This window comes from Propithecus coquereli, unplaced genomic scaffold, assembly GCF_000956105.1.
Source record: "Propithecus coquereli isolate 6110/MARCELLA unplaced genomic scaffold, Pcoq_1.0 Scaffold25, whole genome shotgun sequence".
Taxonomy (NCBI): domain Eukaryota; kingdom Metazoa; phylum Chordata; class Mammalia; order Primates; family Indriidae; genus Propithecus; species Propithecus coquereli.
Genome location: NW_012148063.1, coordinates 7,329,930 through 7,339,405, shown reverse-complemented (window position 1 = coordinate 7,339,405; position 9,476 = coordinate 7,329,930).

Here is a 9,476-nt window from a genome sequence, read left to right as displayed (position 1 = left end):
GATGAAAGGGCTGTGGATCAGAGGCTCTCAGGAACCAAATCTTGTATTTCCCCTAGGAGCAATGGTTTAGTATTCGCTAATTCAGAGTTTGTGGCAAATTATGGACCATAACTACCACAAATAATGAGAATTGGCAGTACTTTAGTTGTTGACAGCTTGTAATTCGGAGAAAAGATGACCTATTCTGCCTATTCTGATTTTTAAGCTTGTAATAAAGGGTCCACACTCTCCCTAGGAAACCTCTCCAGTCTCAAAGCTTCAACTCAAACCTTTACAAGAGTGGCTTGTATTCTCAACCTCAATCTTTCCTTTGAGTTTAGCTCCCCCTTCTAACTTCCTGCTGGTTATTTCCACTTAAATGTCTGTTATATCATCAAAATCCAAATGACAATATCCCCTATGATTTTCATTGTTATCACCTAACCCTTGCCCTATAACAAGTGACACCTTCTATTTCTATTAATGTCCCTCCATTCTCCAAAGCTCTTAGACACAAACAACTTAGACACTATCTCACTGTAGCTAGTCAATCAATCACTAAGCCCTCCCAGTTCTGAATTGCAGAATCTCTCTGTTCTCCTTTCTTTCTGTTCTTATTACTACCACCCTCGTCATGTTCTTCTCACTTCACACCTAGGTAAGTGTGATCACTTTCTAGCTGATATTCCTTTTTAGCACTCCAGAACATCCTGTACCTTCATATAAGACTGATCTTCCTAAAACACCTTTACAACATGCCATCTGTCTGAGTTTACATGCACCTCTGCTCCCATGGTTTTATCTCCTGTCTACCTACTCTAGCCCCAGACTTGCACATCCAACAGCTTGTTGGTCATTCCTCCCTGGGTGTGCCATGGGTCCCTCAAACCCAACATGTTTAAACAAAATCCATAACTACTCTCTCTGTTCTTCCCATGAGACTAGGTAGAAATTGCTGGCTGATCACCAAACCCACTTCTATTAATAAACGTAAGAAGAAAGGTTTTTAAAAGTTCTATGAAATGTTTGTATATACTATTTAAGGATTAACTTTAAAGGTACCATTTACTTAGGGCCACTATATGCCAGGCCACCGAGTTAAATACTTTATATACATTACATCTTTTATTCCTCAGGACAATTCTATGGGATTGCATCATTATTACCATTGTACAGGTGAAGAAACTGAGGCTTAGACATCATTCATTTGGATGCTTCAGTATTCAGGTGCAAATAAATTAAGTTCGGTCGTAACCAGAGAGCCTCAAAGACTTAAAGTATTTCAAGAATTCGTAATGATGAAAGAAGATTTTGCGAAGATACCTAGAAGTATACTACAGATGCAAAATATTTTTATAAAATTATAATGATAATGAATAAAATCCTTTATTTCAGATTCTGTGGTATACCAATAATAGCCTAGAAGTACTCAGCTTTAAAACAAAAGCAATGTGTCTTTTATACATATTTCAAGACTAGTTGCCAGGACAGGAAGCTGAGAGCATGGGCGGCCAGACTGCTGAGGTCAGCATTGCAGTTTACCACTGACAAGGTGTCTGACCTCGGCTAAGCCATTTAACCCCTCTGTGCCACAGCATCCTCAGCTGTCAAACAGGATAAGAAGAATTTATTCCTTACAGAATTTTTGTGAGGATTAAAATGGATTACTATTAAATTGAATCATATGAAATTGCTACTATTCAACCACTCTTTACCTATGAAAACAGCCATGACAGATGGTTCAATCTAAGTAATATAATACACAGGCACTTAACCATAAAAATCTGTCACATTGTTAGCACTAAGTGTAATGTTAGTTATCACATGAAGAGTCTAAAAATATACAGCAAGCATACCATGGCCTGCTAGCCTGCTCCCTTAGCAGATATGACTAATCAGTCTCAGAACTCTCTTCAATTAATGCAAGGGCATCCCAAGAATCCTTCTCAAAACATCATTCTTGCAGCCACAACCCAGCCGTGGCTCTCTATCTACTCCCACAGGAATTTTAACTACTAGAACCCAACATGGAAGCATCAGGAAGAGTTTTTAATCACAATATATTCATGGTCTCCTAAAGTAATTCTCTCAGGTTTTCAGAATAAATGTATGCCTTTATTTCTAAAAATCCAAAAAGAAAGAATGTTTTAACAATATGACTAATAAGAGTTGTTACTTGTGACATTAATTTGATACTTCTGGAATTATAGGCATTTTATGTGCACGGAAAACCAAAGAAAGAGTTTCTGTTCTTTACCCAAAACCAGAGAACTGAGCTAAGGCACTCATCCTGGGTGACAATTTTTGGCTGTTGATACTTTTTCAACTGCAACATTTGTAGAGTCAGATGAAACAAATAAAGGTGAAAAGATAAATTTTAAAAATACGTTTTAATTTTCTGCCATTGTTTAATTGTTTCTCCCCCCCACACCCATGTTGAAATTTAATTGCCATTGTAAGATTATTAAGAGGTGGGACCTTTGAGGGGTGATTAAGCCATGAGGGCTCTGCCATCCTGAATGGATTGATGCCATTATCACAGGATAGGGTTCCTGATAAAAGGCCAAGTCAGCCCCCTTTTGTGCATCTCTTGCCCTCTCTTTACCCTTCTGAAATGGAATGATGCAGCAAGAAGGCTCTCGAAGACAGGGCACCTTTCTCTTGGACTTTACCACCTCCAGAGCCATAAGCCAATTAATTCCGTTCATTATAAATTACACAGTCCCAGGTATTCTGTGATAGCAGCACACAATGGACTAAGTTTCCCAAATAAATTCCTTTTTGGAGCCAGAGTATAAGAAATCATTATAGTCAGATTTCATTTTGTTTAATTTTATCGTCAAGACCAGCCAAAATCTCAGCAGAGAGGCAAAAGCACCTCTCAGATGTCAGAAGACCAGAAAGTTCAATTACCATCAGTCACAGTGCACACGGTCTTTGTTGAGGGAAAGTGTGATTTAAGGGAAATAGCTCAAATGTAATGGGGAAGTAAAAGTGCAATAATTAGCAGGATGGTCAGATACTCTAAAGGCTATTTTTACCTACTTCAAGACCCACCCTTAAAGCAATTATGCCTTCTGCATGCAGCTGCAGAGGCTGCCCAGGGAGGTTCGTTCCACACATGCGCAGTGCACAATTAATTTCAGTATTCAGGGGGTGTGATGACTTGGCAGTGTGTCAACATGGCTGGCCAAGCTACATTTCCCAGAATTCCCTTGTCTGGAAGTCTTCTGTTAGGGTGGGCCATAAGATCACCAGGCAAAGTTTGGAGGGAGGAAAGGGAATAGCAGCCATTGTGTAGCTCATGATGTCACTTAAATGCTGGCTCCCCTCGTTGGCATGGCCTGTAGTTGCACCCCCTTCCCCGACCCCCTGCAGCCTCTCTGGTTTCTGGGCCAGGAGTGCGTGCGTAGTTCTGATCCCGGGCTCAGCTCCCGCAGGACACCCACACCATGGAGGTCAGACCAAGACAGTGGACATGGGTTCCAGTGTCCTGCTCTGGGCTCTCAGCTGGCTCTTGGTTGCCAAGACTCCACATCCATCCTTCCTCCCCTCTGCCAGCCCTGCAGCATCAGACGCAAAGGCAGTGGCCCTACAGGACTACTTAACCAGCTCCCAGAATTGTGTAGGGCCAAGCCTCTGTGACACAGCCCTTCAGGTAGGGGTGGGTGTCTGTGTGCGCGCGTGCGCACATGTGTGCTTCCGTGTGTGGGATATATATCTATGAGAGATGATAGACAGATTGATAGACATATATTCATCTCCACAAGTGGTTCTGCTTCTCAGAATGAACCCTGACTGATACCTGGGCTTGCTAACAGTATCACTGCCGGTGTCGTTGCCAACATCAGCAATCATGAGAGCACCGGCTTTCTAAGGTCATGCTCTGTGTAAGCCAGGTCTTTAAAATGATTCACTTATTGTCTCTTGCCTTCACAATTAGTGAGGCAAATATTACAAATGGGAAAAGAAACAGCAGTCCGTTAAGGAGCAAGGGTCTGAAGTGCTCATCTTTCATTCCAAGAGTTATCGTGGAGCAAAGACAAAGGAGTGCCTAGTGGGCAAGCAGGTCCCCTACACGTATTTATCTTCATAAGAGGGCAAAGTGTCTGGGCCAGATTAGTGACTCAGTAAATGTGATACATTTATGTTCATAAAAACTAAATTCCTTGAAATGTTTTGCTTTAAAGGGCTGACCTCCGTTTGCTTTGTTAAACAAAACTGTTCTGATCACTTCTAACCAGCCTTGAATTGGGGATTACTTGGCCTCGGGGCAAGCTTAAAAGTGAAGCAAGTCAAAGCAAAGCATAAAATGAGGGCGTGATTTTTGCATAGGGTTTCTCTTATTTATTGGTTTAACTAACGCTTTTACTTCCCTGAAGGTCTAAGACATTAGGGACCTTATGCAAGAATACACATGCGTGGCAGAAACTCCCTGAACCCATAAAAAGTTTAATATGCCAAATACCACAAGGCCGCATTCTGCACCACCGGTTCGGTGTGTGCCTCTGTATTTAGAGTAGGTATGAATCTCAGGCCACAGGGGCACAAGAAATAGAACTTTCTTTATTTTCTATACCCCAGTTGGATTTCTGTTTTGATGTCACATCCTGTCAGGATAAGGAGAAACAATCTCAGTCAACTCAGCGTCTCTCCTTTCCTTTCCCTGGAGTTGTGCCCAAGTTCCAGGACGCTTAGAGGGTGCAGAGGCTTTGGGGAAGGTACCATGGAGCCCTCATTTCATCTGTTCACACAAGTCCCGTCGTGTTCCCGACCACACCATCCTTCACACCTGGAAGCTCTCCGCGTGACTTCTGTGCCACACACAAGGACACAGGGACCTTTGAGTTGCTTCAGCACCCCAAGGAGACACGGGGCTCAGAGAGGTGGAACGGACCCAGACACTATTGCACTTTGTCTCCTGCATGTTTTATTTTACATGTTCCAGGCAAGATACTGACTCCCTCCAGGACCTCACCTGTGCCTGTGTCTCTACACGTCCTTGGTGTCTAGCAGAGTACCACGGGACATTTTTATTGTTGATAACAATCCCGTGTAGATTACATATGTTTAGGCATGTCTGAGGGTTTTTGTCATACAAAGGGCCTCTATCTTAAGTTAGAACTCCCCAGAAGTGGATTCTAAGATGAAGATTCCCATGCGGGTGATTTCTTGATTAGGAAGGCAGTGTCCCCACCAGGGCAGACCAGGAAGACAGGGCAGGCAGGGGAGGCGGCTGAGCTAAGGCTCAACCCCAGGCAAAAGCCCCACAGAGGGCAGCCCCGGCCTGATCCCACAGGGGAGCCCTGCAGTGTAGACTGCCCCTCAGGAGCACCCACGGAGGTGGGGGAGCTGGCTCAGGAAAGCTGGGCTCTAAGGTGCTGCCCTAGCCCGAGGACTGTCCTTTAAAAAGGTATGGGGGGCACAGGGAAATGGGGACCCAACAGGGGCTTGGGCATTGACCAGTAGGTACAGCGCCCCCCGACTGAGTGGACGGGGCTGGGGCTCGAGCGCCTCTAAGGCAGGGGTGGGAGGGGTGGGTGCTGAGAGTCAGTGGCTGTCCACGTGGCACCAACAGCGCGAGGAGATGAAAGTGCTGTTTAAAAAAAGCTTTGAACGGGCCGGGCGCGGTGGCTCACGCCTGTAATCCTAGGTCTCTGGGAGGCCGAGGCGGGCGGATTGTTTGAGCTCAGGAGTTCGAGACCAGCCTGAGCAGGAGCAAGACCCCATCTCTACCAAAAATAGAAAGAAATTAATTGGTCAACTAAAAATATATAGAAAAAATTAGCCGGGCATGGTGGCACATGCCTGTAGTCCCAGCTACTCAGGAGGCTGAGGCAGGAGGATCGCTTGAGCCCAGGAGTTTGAGGTTGCTGTGAGCTGGGATGACGCCACGGCACTCTAGCCCGGGCAACACAATGAGACTCTGTCTCAAAAATAAATAAATAAATAAATAAATAAAAGCTTTGAACGAAGGTGGGCACCCTCTGGCTCACCGAGAGTCTCTAACGTGTAAGGTCAGCAGTACTGTGACTTTTTGAGCAACGGCTACAAGCCAAGCACGTGTCTGATATATCACACAATGCGCATAGCGATTGTCACTAACACCAACTGTCAGCTGGCATGTGCCAGGGCACAAGGGACAAAATTGGTTTTATCTGAAATTCAATCTGCAGGTATTTGGAGGTCCACTATGCATTTTATATTTACTCATACAGATGTGTTATCTGTTTTAAGAAAAAGTGATCTCATAAAAATTCAGGAATTCTTTTACAATGTTCTGTATGTGATATTTTTAAAGGAGCACTTATTCTAAAAAATTGGGAAAAGTTGGAAAGGAGATCGTTACTTCTAATTCTGAAGCACCTTTTTCCTTATTTAGAACAATGCCTCTCAAAGTGCGACAAGTGTGGTTGCAGACCAGCAGCCCTGGCCTCACCTGGGGACTTGTTAGGAATGCAAGTTCCCGGGCCCCATCCCAGAGCACCTGAATCAGAAACCCTGGGTGTGTGGCCCAGCACTCTGCGCTTTTACAAGCTCTCCAGGTGATTCCAATGCATGCTGAAGTTTGAGAACCACTGATTTAGAAAACTAAGCAAATTTGTCTAAGCTGATGATATAGAAAGGGGGAAAATACACAGGAAAAGAGTTCTAATTACTAACTTAGAATCTATAGTTTTTCTGATAGCCTAACCTTGTTGAGGCTGTACATAAGATAGATTTTATTTTCAAGAGGACAATACCTCTAATGATTTTCTGATTCCAAAAAAATGTTACTTGTTTACTGTTTTTAAATGTCAGGCAATTATTAAAATGGCGAAAGTCCCAAACACTGACAACACCCAATGCTGGCAGGGATGTGGAGCAACAGGAGCTCTCACCCATTGCTGGTGGGATGCAAAATGGTGCAGTGACTTTGGAATAGTTTGGCAGTTTCTTTACAAAACTTATCATATTCTCAACTGTATAATCCAGCCACTGTGCTCCTTGGTAGCCACCCAAATGAGTTGAAAGCCTGCACACAGATCTTTATAGCAGCTTTATTCATAACTGCCAAAACCTGGAAGCAACCAAGATGTTCTTCAGTAGGTGAGTGGATAAATAAGCTGTAGTACAACCAGACAATGGAATATTATTTAGCGGCAGAAAGAAATGAGCCCTCAAGCCATGAAGAGACATGAAAGCACCTTAAATGCACATCACTAAGTGAAAGAAGCCATCTGAAAAGGCTACACACCGTGCGATTCCTACTCTGTGACATTCAGGAAAAGGCGAAATTATGGAGACAGACCCTGGAACGCAGGCTGAGGGCTCGGCAGGAGGGGAACTCGAAGATGAGAAAGATTATATTTAAAAACTCTAGTTTCTGATCTATCTCCCTGTATTTTCTCTTCACCTCCCGAGGAAAAATTCTGCCTGCCCCTGTGGAAAAGTGGCCAGTAATTTTTCCTGTCCTGACTCAGCCCCAAGGCAGGTCTTGGCTCTATTCTATTCAGAATTTATGACCAGGACTTAACCAGGTGCACGAATGGCTACTTCCTCTTCTAGGGTAAGGCAAGAAAGAGGAGAGCAGAAGGAAAAGAGGAGGGAATGGAGAGGGAACTCGAGGGCAGTGGAAGGAGAAGAGAGTGAAAGAATCTCCCAGAGATCAAAATAAAGCTGTCGTCTCCCCCTCACCTGGGGAACCAAGTATACCTGACACCCCTGTACAGAGGGGCCACACGATTGTGCTTGCATAAACCCTCAGGCCTTTTTCTTCTTTACAACCTCAAACAAAATTCCATTTCTGCTACAGTGACTGCAGGCCACAATAAATAACATCACCAGCGATGTCAGCTCTCTTTTCTTTTTTCGAGACAGAGTCTTACTTTGTTGCCCTGGGTAGAGTGCAGTGGCGTCATCATAGCTCACAGCAACCTCCAACTCCTGGGCTCAAGTGATCCTCCTGCCTCAGCCTCCTGAGTAGCTGGGACTATAAGTACATGACACCACACCTGCCTAATTTTTCTACTTTTAGTAGAGACCGGGTCTCGATCTTGCTCAGGCTGGTCTCAAACTCCTGAGTTCAAGGGATCCTCCCACCTCAGCCTCCCAGAGTGTTAGGATTACGGATGTGAGTCACCGCACCTGGCCAAAAGTCAGCTCTTAATGTCACCAGAATCCATGTGCCAAATTTAATCGGAAAAGCTGAATGCAACCCCTCTCAACTGTATACAAATTTATAAATGTATTTTCGCTTTGAGCATGTAAGTGGGATAATAAGCATAGCTCCCACAGGAGCATGAACACGCATCTGAGATTGAAAAGGGATTGAATGAATCCTCCTTAGACCCGTGATATAAATGCATCCACATACTTTTCACTCTACTGTGTCAATGTCAGTTGCACCAATAAATGTGGGGGGATGGGAAGAGCTTTCCAGTAAACTTGCTGGGGCTATTGTAAGTAAGTGCTCAAGAGTTGCCTGAGCAAGGACATGAGACTGATTTAAACAATAATGCTATCGTGCCACCCCTTCTGTAATAAGGTCGAATTGCTGCAGTTTGGTGGCTTCATCTGCCTCCTTGCCACCCACCAGGCCCCACCTCCGCCCCTCCCCACCATTCCCCAGACCTACGTGCTCTGCACCGGCCTCCCTGTGGCGGCCGGGCTTGCCGAGCCCGACCTGCATCTTCCACACCACCCCTCGGGGCCCACTGAGGGCCACTGTTGGTCTTTAGGCAAATCTGAGACTGGGTCGTGGGGACCATATAACTCCTCTCCCCACCCGACCCCAGCCCAGACTGAGTCCTGCGAGGGTGGGGACAGCGTCTCAACTATCCCCTCCCTCCACGCACTTGGCCATGTGACTTGGCAAGTCCTGCCAGCAGGTGAGTCTGTCCCTACCCCCTTGAAGCTGGTCTTGGCCGTGTAATGGGTCTGGGTCAGTGGGACGTCAGCAAGGTGGCAGGTGGGGGAGCCCCACCCAGCACCGAGGGAAGGAGCCCAGACCAGCCCACTGTAGGACGTGCCACGCACTGCCCCAGCCAACCTTGGCCAATGCAGAACACAGGCGGGAGCTGGCCCAGATCACCCAGCCTGGCCCATCTGACCCAGCTGGCCACAGCGGGGTGAGAAATAACACACTGCCAGTGTCGGGGGACAAATGGATAATTTATACAGGACAGGGGTGTGGCCATCTTGGTTTTCACGACCTCCGTAACCTTTGCGTGCGCACTTCCTCGCACTGTCGATGTGGGACCTCTGTAGGTCCCGGAGATGCAGGGCTGCAATGTTAAAGAACGCTCACCAGACTGACAGCTACTTAGCCTGGAATTAGGAGGCACCAACAGCCTGTGTTGGGGGATTTGGGTTGGAGTCACACAACGTCTGACAGTCCGGACTAAGGCAGGAACACCCAGTCGCGACGCACAGGGCCCCCAGAGGAAGCATCACTCACTGCCGGAAAAACCCAGACTCTACCCAGAGTTGCCCCACGCCTCTCATGCACATACCTA